At 37.0% G+C, this 13,797-nt stretch overlaps 1 long non-coding RNA gene across 1 annotated transcript in view; it reads left to right on the plus strand.

Annotated features, from left to right (window-relative positions):
- LOC132597024 (uncharacterized) overlaps positions 1-13,797 on the plus strand; it is a 172,252-nt gene that overhangs the window by 42,715 nt on the left and 115,740 nt on the right. The gene's annotated exons all lie outside the window — the stretch shown is intronic.

Consider the following 13,797-nt stretch of genomic DNA (forward strand, 5'->3'; position numbering starts at 1 on the left):
GAATTGATTTACAATGAAAGCAAAATATATCAAAATTTATGGGATGCAACTTAAAGCAGTGCTAAGAGGGAAATATATAGCTTTAAATACCTATGTTAAACAAAAATAATCTCAAATCAGTAACCAAATCTTCCACCTTAAGAATCTAGAAAGTGAAGAGCAAAGTAAGCACAAAGTAAGGAGAAGAAAGTAAATAATAAAGATTAGAGGGCAAGTCAATGAAATACACAACAAAAAGTTAAGGAAATCAATGAAATCATAAGTTGAATGTCTGAAAAGATCATCAAAATTGACCAAACCTTTAGCTAGAGTAAGGAAAAGAAAAGACACATATCATCAAATCAGGAATGAAATAGAGGATATCACCATTAACTCTACAGAAATTAAAAAGATAAGGGAAAACCATGAATAGCTTTATACCAAAAAATAGACCAAATGAAAAAATTTTTAATTCTTAGAAAGATACAAATTACCAAAACTGACCCAAGAAGAAATAAAAAATCTGAATAGATCCATAACAAGTAAAGAAATTGAATTAGTAATTAAAAATCTTCCTGGAAAAAAAGCCTAAGCCTAGATAGCTTCATTGGTGAATCCTGTCAAACATTTAAAGATATAATAGCAATCCTTCACAAATTCTTCCAGAACATACTGGAGGAAGCAACACTTCCCAACTCACTTTATGAAACCAGTATTACTCTGATACCAAAGCCAAAGGCATAACACAAATAAAAAATTTAGGTCAATGTCCTCAATATAGACATAAAAATCCTCAAAATAGTAGCAAACCAAATCCAGTGTCATAGAAGATTAGACATTATGATCAAGTGAGAATTATCCTAGGAAAGCAACATTGGTTTAACATTCAAAGGGGTAAAAGCCTACATCCCTTCATTGTAAATTTCCTCATCAATCTTTAATCCAATGATTTCATCCACTGATGATCACTGTCTGAACCAATTATTTCATTAAGAATTGCAGAATGATGAATTTCTAATGCTATCCTTCCTAACACATTTGTTAGTCAGAATCCCTCCCTAAAAGATAAAAAATTTCCCGCATCAACTAGGACTATTATGCTACTGTGGAATACACTTCCTCCAGGAAAGGCAGGATATATATTTGTTTCTTTTCCTTTAATTGCAAGTTTGCAGAGTAAGGTGTTGGTGACCTAGTTACTGCTAATTGTGTCCAATGATGTGTTTTTCTCCTTCTTTCCTTTTTTTTCCCTTCCTTTTCTTTTTACTTTCTCTTTTTTTGAGTATCATTTTGAGTGTATGGTTTTTATATATTCAATGTGTTTTAATCAATTTTAGTCATAATTCTCTTGAGGCATAAAACGTCTTGTTTTAGCCAATGAGAAGTCCCTCATGTCAGATCTTTGTTTTTTTAACTGAACCTCATTACTCTTTAATAGTTTCCTTGCTTCCTTATACAATAACATATCCCCAACTCAGTTATTCTATTTCCTGCCGTTTCTACATGCATTTCTGCTTCCTTTTAGTAGGAAGGTATTTAGAGCCCACAATCTGGGTCCTGGGCTTACTCATTATTCCTGGGTCACCATTGCTTCTAGGCCTTTTTAGTGGACGATTAGGAATAAGTATTTTTGAAAAAGAATCATGAGTTCACACTGATATTTTCAATTTATTTTAAGAGCATTATGCTAAGTGAGATAGAAAGAGAAAGACAGGTACTGTATGCTATCACTTACATGTGCAACCTAAAAAAGTTGAATGTGTAAAAACAGAGTAGAATGATGGTTGCCAGGGGTTGGGGGGTGTGGAAATTGGGAGATGTCGTTTAAAGGTACAAGTTTGCAACTACTAGACAAGTAAGTTCTGGAGATCTAATTCACAGCTTAGTGATTGTAGTCAACAGTGCTATAGCGTAAACTTCAAAGTTGCTAATTAGACTAGATTTTTACTGTTCTCAACACAAAGAAGAGATAATGATTACTATGTCACTGTAGTAATCATATTGCAATATATAAATGTACCAAACAAACACGTTGTACACCTCAAACTTATATAATGTTATATGTCAATTATATCTCAATTAAAAATAAAGGTATTTATTAACTTCTAAAATAATAGTTGTCTTATTTTGCTAAAAATCTTTGTTCTAACAACATTAATATGATTAATAATTTGTTTTATCCTACAATATGTACCAAATATTTCTAAAAGTAATACCAATATTGCTATAATTTATACTATATTTAGAATATATTTATATGAATTATCTTATATTACATGTAAAATATGTTAGATTTATAGTGTAAAATAATATTACTATATTTATAGTAACCTATTAGTATACTTGCAATGTAAGAAATTGTCATTTTATAGTCAAAAATGGTAAAATATTGGCAATTTCATATGGTTCAACCTAATACTAACAATAAGACTACTGAATGAAGTTTAAGATTTATTTGCAACTTTTCTTGATTCTTAAAATATGTTTCATAAGAATGTAAAGTCAAAATACTTTTATGAAAGTTACTTGAAATAATTATTTTCTTCGTGTGGTTAATAAAAAGTTGTTTTTATTTTTTTCATTTTAATTTGGTTTTAATTTTTAGAAATCTCTTATTTTACTTTTACTTAATGTTAGTTTTTGAATGTGTAAACATTTACATGATTCCAAAGTCAAGATTTATAAGAGGACACATTCAGACAAGTTTTGCTGCCAACCTATGTCCTCAATTGTGCACTTCCTTCTCTTGTATTTTGATAAGTTTTTGGTTTATCTTCCAGAATTTTCCTTTGCAAATATAAGCAACTAGTATATACATATGTGTGTGTAAGCATGTATGTGGTTTCCCCTTTCTTATACAAAGTTATCTATACTGTTGTGCATCTTGCTTGTTTCTCATGAGAGTATCAGATTAGCATTTTGAAAAGATCACTCCATCTCCTGTAGGCAGAAGAGATTGGAAACGGACATCCTACTGGAAATAGGGAGGCAAATGTGGAGGCCACAGCAGTTGTCTAAACAAGCAATGTTGGTGGTGGTCAGGACTAGGGTAGTGGCAGTGGAGATGGAGAGAAGTGGACAGATTGGAGATAAATTTTGGAGGTTGGAGGTATAGGACCTAGAGGTTGTTTGGATGTAGGTGGAACCCACAACTTTGTGCAGAAAATCCAGGCCAGCCCCCTGGTCACATTTATATTCCCAGTGGGATGCAGTTTTTCTATGGAATAGAATACTAGACCATATCTATACTCTTCTCTTTTTTAAAAAAAGTTGTAATAGAAAATTTCAAACGTACATAAACTAGAAGAGTGTACTGAACTCCAACATACTAATCACAGAGATCCAACAATTATCAACCTATGGCCTACCTAATTTTATCTATACTCCCAGCTACTCTTATCACCCTCCCCCACCCCTAACAATATTTTGAAGCAAATACTGGGAATCTTGTCATTTTATCTCTCTGTTCAGTATTTTCCAGCACCTTGGGAGAGATTGTTATCTAAATCCCACTGTTCCTTTCTCTGATACCTGCCACTCTACTAACTGACTCATTAAAGTTCATTGCTTTATTGTAAGGCTTTGATCCCTTTAAAAATTCAACACAGCTTGTGTTTCACAGAGATACCCAATGCACAGTTTGACTTAAAAATGGAATCCCTTTGCTTGCTAGATGGTAGTGGTGGAGAAAAAGGTCAGGTATAAAGGTGACTTATTCATCCACAAACACTCCTCCCGACTTCCCCATGAAAACACTGCAGTGTGGTTGGCAGTAGAAGCCATAACCAGGTGCCCTTGTGCCACAGGGCACGTGGCATGTCATTTCTCCTAGAGAAGCTCCCTGACTCGTGGCAACCAGTCAGCCTCCCCTTTTTGACTTCCCACTGAGCTGTGACTCAGATATAACTTTCTGCCCATGCCACCAAATACCTGGACTGAGTGTGTTACAACCTATTTACTTGCTGAAGTGGAAGGCCTTTCTTCCCACTTGGAGTCTTCTTTGTCATTACTTGCAGCCTGAAGCTATCCTGACTTATCTCAATGTCCTTTGCACCAATATCTGTTTTATTGTACAAGCGTGTCTGTAGGAGTTACCATGCAATGCTCAGTTACTGACAATTTTCCTAACCTCTCTCAGAACTCCATTTTCCCAGCTCTAAAATAGAGCCCATTTTACCACCTACTTCCTAGCCTTGATGTGATGATTAAAGATGGTACCTAAAGATACCTAGCACTATGCCTCAGACACACTTGTTACTGCATTAACTCATCTCATGGATACCAATTTTGTCTTCCACATTTACCCCATGTTCTGAACCCTCTTTGCTGTCTGCTTTGGTTATTATTATTATAGGGAGTAGAACTGTCTGACAAAGGAAAGATTCTTGATCATTGTGAGTCTCAATATTCTCAGGTGTAAAATGGGATTTTAATATGTGTAAAACGTTTTGTGGGTTAAACAAAAAATGGATATGAAAGTGACCAGCACTGTGCCTGGCACATAATAAGTATTTGACAAAGACTTGGGGGATTGTCAGAGCCTGGGCTGGGTCACAGATTGGGATGGTGTATGTCTCTCTGACAGATTCTTCTCCTCAGGTTGAAAAGATTTAGGTGTCATTCCTCAGGTGGGCAGAGAGAAACAAGCTTTTCCTGCCAGTCTAACAAGTCTCATGTCAGAGGGCTATAAACAGTAGTTGTTCTCCTTGGAAACTATTTGGGCCCCAAAGCAAGCTCAGCTCCAAACAAAATTATTTGAACTAACCTGAATTGTTTAATAAATGGCACAAATTTCCAGAGTTCTACAGGTATCTTAAAATGAGCTTGTTTCATTATTTATCAGTTCTCTCCACATTATCAACTGTATGTAGTCAACTAATTTATCTTGTCCTAGAGCTATGAAATCAATCCATTTTAGGTATATTATGACTATAGTTCTGGAACTCAGTAGCCTTTGTGCTACTAAACTCAGTTGAACAGGCCCCCAGGGATGAGGGGGTGGGAAGGAGACAGCACCATAGTGGAAAAAGTGGTTTTAATTTTAACTTTTATTCGGTATTAACCATTTTCCCACACTGCTTTGTAAATCATAGAGAGGAAAAAGAACAAAGCAATAAAAGCAAAATATGTTCAAATAAAGCCCCACAGTGTAACATAGTAGTAGGTGGTGAAGCCCTTGGGGGCTTAATTTTTTTTTAATGTTTCATTTGCTTCTGAATTTGAAATTTCAGAAGGCAGAAGAAAACCTCAGTTTTGACTTTTTAAAAATATAGTTTAGATTGCTTTTGAATCAAGACCAAAAAATGCCCCCTCAAATCTCTCTTCCAGGACACGATTCTTGATTATTATCTCACCCAAGTTTTTATTTTATTTTTAAAAATTATTTATTTATTTATTGGTTGCATTGGGTCTTCGTTGCTGCGTGCAGGCTTCCTCTAGTTGTGGTGAGCTGGAACTACTCTTCGTTGTGGTGCACGGGCTTCTCATTATGGTAGCTTCTCTTGTTGCAGAGCATGGGTTCCAGGTGCACGGTCTTCAGTAGTTGCAGCACGCAGGCTCAGTAGTTGCAGCATGTGGGCTCAGTAGTTGCGGCACATAGGCCCTAGAGTGTGCAGGCTTCAGTAGTTGTGGCACACAAGCTCAGTAGTTGTGGCTTGTGGGCTCTAGAGCACAGGCTCAGTAGTTGTGGCACATGGGCTTAGTTTCTCTGCGGCATGTGGGATCTTCCCAGACTGGGGATCGAACCCGTGTCCCCTGCATTGGCAGGCGGATTCTTAACCACTGCGCCACCAGGGAAGTCCCTCACCAATTTTTTTTAACAAGGGGGGTACTAGCCTCCTACTTCTAAGGTTTGTGTAGGGCTGTTGTATTGTTTAGGTCATTGTATTAGTCCATCTCTGGTGTACAGTGGAGTTGCATCAAATACACATTAAACTCTTTGAATTCAGCTGCCTGCATTTGGCAAAAGAGGAGAGAGGCAGACAGGATTTGAAAAGTGTGAGCAAGTCCGCCCTTTATTCCACTGGCCCATGAACAAATGTTTATTGGTTTCATGGGATGCAGTAATTGCAAAAGTTCTCCAGGCTAAGTGTGAGTTTAGTGCTGGAAACTCGAAATTTTTTTTTTTTTTTCGGTACACGGGCCTGTCACTGTTGTGGCCTCTCCCATTGCGGAGCACAGGCTCTGGACGCACAGGATCAGCGGCCATGGCTCACGGGCCCAGCCGCTCCGCGGCATGTGGGATCTTCCCAGACCGAGGCATGAACCCGTGACCCCTGCATCGGCAGGCGGACTCTCAACCACTGTGCCACCAGGGAATTTTTTTATAGTGTGGTCTTAAAACTTCTTTATTTGGTGATAAAAAGAAGAAAAAGCAATATCTTCCACCCCTAGAAAGAAGCGTAATGGACTTTGAAGGGTAGTTACAGCTTTATGCACCAACTTCAAACCAACCCCCACAAAGGTGGGACTCTACTGCAAACCAGATGTAGGAGACATGAATCAGTGTGGCTGCCCAGATCGTAGCAGTTTCCTCAATAGCACCTCTGTCCTGTCTTCCCTGGCTGAATAATCTTGGGGCAAAGACATGGCCTAAGCAAGGACAACCAGCCTCTCCATCCCAGGAACCTGAAATCTGAATGAAGAGATGCAGACAGAGACATCTCCACAGCAGAGTTATTTGAGTGGCAGCTTCAGTGACTCCCAGGGCTGAAATCCCACAAGCTGCTCTCGTCCCCGCTCCTTTCAAATCCTGTTTGGCAACTCTTACGATTCTGTGAGTTTTCCTAATATCTTAAAGGAAGTTAGCCAGAGTTGCTTTTTGTGTTTGCAACCAAAAGAACTTTAATTAATACACCAAGTTATCATCCCATTAAGTTAAAAGCTTCTTGGAATTAGAACTGAATCATTAAATTAATTAAATTTAATTAAATTAATCCCAACATCAATGGGTAAGGGAAGAAGACCCCTCCAGTGGAGGTGGAATAGGGGTAGGGAAAGAGAATATTCACTGGGCAATAACCTATCTTGGACAGTCTCCATGTTCTTACCTTCTTCCATTTCAAGCAGGTATTCAGCCCCATAAGGGATTACTTCCTCAGGGATTATTTTGTGTCTAAGAGGCAGCAGGAGTAGAAATACTTGAAGACAGAAACTTTTCCTGTTCGTCATAAAAGCCTAAAAATTACTGAAGCAACTATATGTTTGAGGTCAGCCGGAAGTGAGAAAAATGCCTTTGAAGTTAACCAGAGGAAAAAGGAAGAGAGTTCACAGAATTTAAGTAGAAGTCAGTGAGGATGGAAAAATCATTTGCCAAAACGTGGCTCCTAAGTACAGGGATGCTGTGCCTCAAAAAAAAAAAAAAAAAAAAGTTCCCCTAGCCCCACAGGGAGCTCATGATAGAGGCCCCATACCTAAAGTGACCACTGAGCGACTGGACACCATGATAGCCTGGAGTTTGGAACAGTACCCCTACTCTTTGGACACCACCTGAGGTTCTGGATTGACATGGGGCCCTGGAGAGGTGCAGGGTCCGTAATGACTGAGGCTGAATTTCCTGCTGGCTTGGGCACTTGGAAGAAGAAAAGGTTGCTCTTTAGAAGATGAAAAAGATTATATAAGTTGCACAACAGTATTTACAGCCTAAGATTCTTACCTACCACATGGGTTATTTTATTTGCTGTTATAAATGATGTTATGAACTTTTGGGGTGCTTTGAAGTTTGTTGCAAGATTTAGTAAATCAAAATACAGATACCCAATTAAATTTGTGTTTCAGATGAACAACAAATAATTGTTTTTAGTATTAGTATATCCTAGGCAATATTTGAGACATACTTATACTAAAAATTATTCTTTATTTCTCTAAAATACAAATTTAATTGGGTGTGCTGCATTTTATTCAATAACACTATGTAGGGCTCTGTAAGCATAAAGCATATTTGGACCAGTAAAGGGTGGCTTTTGGATGACCTGGCCATTTCTGACCTGTTGTACAGCCATCCAACATACTCTTTGAGAGCTGGGGTTACTCTGAAGTAGAAGGTGGGCTTCCCACTGGGGACACTCAAAGGGTGCTGAGCTCCCCTGTCCCTGATATATCGAGTGCTTTGCCCACGACTTGCCTCTCTGTTCAGAAGACATGTCAGGCAAGAGCAGCAGGAATTCTCACATCCAGCCTGCTTCTTCCCTGCCCTTACTAATTTAGGATGGTTTCCACAATTTTGTGGACATAACTGTGTAATCTAATAAAGGTAGATTAAATTACAGTTGAGTATTTTCAGATCTGAACGTGGGAAAAATGTATCCTGTTTCAAAAAAATGATCAACCGCCCCGCACTCGTTTTGTTTTTCTTTTATCTGGGAACTGGGCAAGCAGGAGCTATCTTGGGTTATTGTATGTGAAAGTCTCAAAGCTGTGTTGGTTTTGTAACAAAAAAAACAACAACAAGAAAACCCTCAAATGCACAAAATTTTGTTCTACCACATACCAAAGATAGGAGGAACCTGAACTACGGCTTTGGAAATAGATATTTCACTTTAAGAAAAATAAGAGCACTCATCTTGGTCACCACCACATAGCACACACACACACACACACACGCACGCACGCACCATTTCTGAAGACTCTTCAAGTGAGAAATGCTGGCTACTAAATCACTTCGGTAATTCTGTGAGCAGAAAAAAGAACATGAATTTGAACCAGATGAAATATTGGCTCTGCTCAGGTTCAGCTGGCAGCATATTTAGATACAGAGATTTTGATCTGGTTCAATAGGTTTAGAGTATTAGGGTGGTGAACTCTGGTTTTTGGTTCACAGTGGAGGTTGAGTCCCAAGAGAGAGAAAATGATGTTCTTCCCCACTTCACATGGTTAAAAACAGACCTCTTGTTTCCATTGATTGATTGACTAATTGTTTGGCACTGTTAGCTTTGCCCAGTGGTCTAATGCATAATAGCACATCTCCAGTGAAGTAGAGTTTGTTTGCTAAAAACTTGTGGTTGTTTCTTGGCCATTTTCTCATTAGTAGAGTGAGATGGGCAGGACCCATGGCAAGTCAAAAAGGCTAGCGTTGAACATAAGACCACTGGAAATGCAGTCTAATTCTATTTTCGATACCCTCTAAGAAATTTTTTCTTCTTCGTGCCTCAGCAAATGGATTTGGAGCTTTCCAGAACTCAGAAGATTCAACATGAGATGCTCAAAGCTCCAGAAAGCATAAGAAGCTTTCCTTAATTCATGCAGTACACATATTTAATCTGTTGGCTGAGGTTGACCTCTCCATGTTTTTAAGAAGAAAATGTCTGAAAACAAAGTGAGAATGTATACAAAAAAAACCCCCCAAACAAAAACTCTTTGGAGGAATAAAATTAAAGTGTCCAAGAGAACAAACATTTTAACACTGTAAAACTCTTTAGAAACACCTAAATATCCAGTATACAAATTACAAACAATTCTTAGTTGTTTATTTTAATTTTTTACATGAAGTATAGTTGACTTACAATGTTGTGTTATTTTGCTGTTGTACAGCAGAGTGATTCAGTTATACATAGATATACATATTCTTTTCCATTATGGTTTATTACAGGATATTGAATATACTTCCCTGTGCTATACAGTAGTACCTTGTTGTTTATCTATTTTATACATAGTAGTTTATATCTGCTACTCCCAAACTCATAATTTATCCCTCCCCACCCCCTTTCCATTTTGGTAACCATAAGTTTGTTTTCTATGTCTGTGAGACTGTTTCTGTTTCGTAAATACGTTCATTTGTGTCATATATTAGATTCCACATAAAAATGATATCATATGGTATTTGTCTTTTTTTAAAAAATTTTATTCTATTTATTTTTTATACAGCCGGTTCTTATTAGTAAAATAGATATATTATTTTACTAATTAGTAAAAATATATTTGTATATTAGTAAAAATAGATATATTTTATACATATTATTGTATATATGTCAATCCCAATCTCCCAATTAATCCCCACCACCACCACCACCCGCACCCCGCTTTCCCCACTTGGTGTCCATACTTTTGTTCTCTACATCTGGGTCTCTATTTCTGCCTTGCAAACTGGTTCATGTGTACCATTTGTCTAGGTTCCACATATATGCGTTAATATACGATATTTGTTTTTCCCTTTCTGACTTACTTAACTCTGTTTGACAGTCTCTAGGTCCATCCATGTCTCTAAAAATGACCCAATTTCATTCTTTTTCATGGCTGAGTAATATTCCATTGTACATATATACCACATTTTCTTGATCCATTCGTTTGTCGATGGGCATTTAGGTTGCATCTATGTCCTGGCTATTGTAAATAGTGCAGCAATGAACATTGGGGTGCATGTATCTTTTCAAATTATGGTTTTCTCTGGGTATATGCCCAGTAGTGGGATTGCTGAGTCATATGGTAATTCTATTTTTAGTGTTTAAGGAACCTCCATACTGTTCTCCATAGTGGCTGTATCATTTTACATTCCCACCAACGATGCAAGAGTGTTCCCTTTTCTCCACACCCTCTCCAGCATTTGTTGTTTGTAGATTTTCAGATGGTGCCCATTCTAACTGGTATGAGGTGATACCTCATTGTAGTTTTGATTTGCATTTCTCTAATAATTAGTGATGTTGAGCAGCTTTTCATATGCTTCTTGGCCATCTGTTTGTCTTCTTTGGAGAAATGTCTATTTAGGTCTTCTGCCCATTTTCGGATTGGGTTGTTTGTTTTTTTAATATTGAGCTGCATGAGCTGTTTATATATTTTTGAGATTAATCCTTTGTTGATTCATTTGCAAATATTTTCTCCCATTCTGAGGGTTGTCTTTTCATCTTGTTTATAGTTTCCTTAGCTGTGCAACAGCTTTTAAGTTTCATTAGGTCCCATTTATTTTTGTTTTTATTTCCATTTCACTTAGGAGGTGGGTCAGAAAGGATCTTCCTGTGATTTATGTCATAGAGTGTTCTGCCTATGTTTTCCTGTAAGAGTTTTATAGGGTCTGGCCTTACATTTAGGTCTTTAATCCATTTTGAGTTTATTTTTGTGTATGGTGTTAGGGAGTGTTCTAATTTCATTCTTTTACATGTAGCTGTTCAGTTTTCCCAGCACCACTTACTGAAGAGACTGTTTTTTTCTCCATTGTATATCCTTGCCTCCTTTGTCATAGATTAGCTGACCATAAGTGTGTGGGTTTATCTCTGGGCTTTCTATCCTGTTGCATTGATCTATATTTCTGTTTTAGTACCAGTACCATGTTGTCTTGATTACTGTAGCTTTGTAGTATGGTCTGAAGTCAGGGAACCTGATTCATCCAGCTCCGTTTTTTTCCCTCAAGATTGCTTTGGCTGTTTGGGGTCTTTGTGTCTCCATACAAATTTTAAGATTTCTTCTTCTAGTTCTGTAAAAAATGCCACTGGTAATACAATAGGGATTGCATTGAATCTGTAGATTGCTTTGGGTAGTATAGTCATTTTCACAATATTGATTCTTCCAATCCAAGAACATGGTATATCTCTCCATCTGTTTGTGTCGTCTTTGATTTCTTTCATCAGTGTCTTATAGTTTTCTGAGTACAGGTCTTTTACCTCATTAGGTAGGTTTATTCCTAGGTATTTTATTCTTTTTGTTGCAATGGTGAATGGGATTGCTTCCTTAATTTCTCTTTCTGATCTTTCATTGTTAGTGTACAGGAATGCAAGAGATTTCTGTGCATCAATTCTGTATCCTGCTACTTTACCAAATTCATCGATTAGCTCTAGTAGTTTTCTGGCGGCATCTTTAGGATTCTCTATATATAGTATCATGTCATATGCAAACAGTGGCAGTTTTACTTCTTTTGCAATTTGTATTCTTTTTATTTCTTTTTCTTCTCTGATTGCTGTGGCTAGGACTTCCAGAACTATGTTGAATAATACTGGTGATAGTGGACATCCTTGTCTTGTTCCTGATCTTAGAGGAAATGCTTTCAGTTTTTCACCATTGAGAATGATTTTTGCTGTGGGTTTTTTGTATATGGCCTTTATTATGTTGAGGTAGCTTCCCTCTATGCCTACTTTCTGGAGAGTTTTTATCATAAATGGGTGTTGAATTTTGTCAAAAGCTCTTTCTGCATCTATTGAGATGATCATATGGTTTTTATTCTTCAGTTTGTTAATATGGTGTATCACATTGATTGATTTGTGTATATTGAAGAATCCTTGCATCCCTGGAATAAATCCCACTTGATTATGGTGTATGATCCTTTTAATGTGTTGTTGGATTCTGTTTGCTGGTATTTTGTTGAGGATTTTTGCTTCTATATTCATCAGTGATATAGGTCTGTAATTTTCTTTTTTTGTAGTATCTTTGTCTGGTTTTGGAATCGGGGTGATGGTGGCCTCATAGAATGAGTTTGGGAGTGTTCCTCCCTCTGAGATATTTTGGAAGAGTTTGAGAAGGCTCGGTTTTAGCTCTTCTCTAAACGTTTGATAGAATTTGCCTGTGAAGCCATCTGGTCCTTGCCTTTCTTTGTTGGCAGATTTTTAATCACAGTTTCAGTTTCATTACTTGTGATTGGTCTCTTCATATTTTCTATTTCTTCCTGGTTCAGTCTTGGAGGGTTATACCTTTCTGAGAATTTGTCCATTTCTTCCAGGTTGTCCATTTTATTGGCATAGAGTTGCTTGTAGTAGTCTCTTAATGATGCTTTGTATTTCTGCGGTGTCTGTTGTAACTTTTCCTTTTTCATTTCTAATTTTATTGATTTGAGTCCTCTTCCTCTTTTCCTTGATGATTCTGGCTAAAGGTTTATCAAGTTTGTTTATCTTCTCAAAGAACCAGCTTTTAGTTTTATTGATCTTTGCTGTTGTTTTCTTTGTTTCTATTTTATTTATCTCTGCTATGATCTTTATGATTTCTTTCCTTCTGCTAACTTTGGGTTTTGTTTGTTCTTCTTTCTCTAGTTCCTTTAGGTGTAAGGTTAAATTGTTTATTTGAGGTTTTTCTTGTTTCTTGAGGTAGGATTGTGTTGCTATAAACTTCCCTCTTAGAATTGCTTTTGCTGCATCCCATAGGTTTTGAATCATCGTGTTTTCATTGTAATTTGTCTCTAGGTATATTTTGATTTCCTCTTTGACTTCTTCAGTGGTTTCTTGGTTATTTAGTAACGTATTTTTTAGCCTCCATGAGTTTGTGTTTTTTACGTCTTTTTCGCTGTACTTGATTTCTAATCTCATAGCATTGTGGTCAGAAAAGATGCTTGATATGATTTCAGTTTTCTTAAATTTACTGAGGCTTAATTTGTGACCCAAGATGTGATATATCCTGTAGAATGTTCCGTGTGCACTTGAGGAGAAAGTGTAATCTGCTGTTTTTGGATGGCATGTCCTATAAATATCAATTAAATCTATCTGGTCTATTGTGTCATTTAAAACTTATGTTTCCTTATTATTTTTCTTTTGTATGATCTGTCCATTGGCGTACGTGAGGTGTTAATGTCCCGCACTATTATTGTGTTACTGTCGATTTCCTCTTTTATAGCTGTTAGCAGTTGTGTTATGTATTGAGGTGCTCCTATGTTGGGTGCATATATATTTATAATTGTTATGTCTCCTTCTTGGATTGATCCCTTGATCATTATGTTGTGTCCTTCCTTGTCTCTTGTAACATTCTTTATTTTAAAGTCTATTTTATCTGATATGAGTATTGTTCCTCCAGCTTTCTTTTGATTTCCATTTACATGGAATATCTTTTTCCATCCCTTCACTTTCAGTCTGTATGTGTCCCTAGGTCTGAAGTGGGTCTCTTGTAGACAGCACATAGATGGGTCTTGTTTTT

This window comes from Globicephala melas, chromosome 3 (genome assembly GCF_963455315.2).
Source record: "Globicephala melas chromosome 3, mGloMel1.2, whole genome shotgun sequence".
Lineage (NCBI taxonomy): Eukaryota > Metazoa > Chordata > Mammalia > Artiodactyla > Delphinidae > Globicephala > Globicephala melas.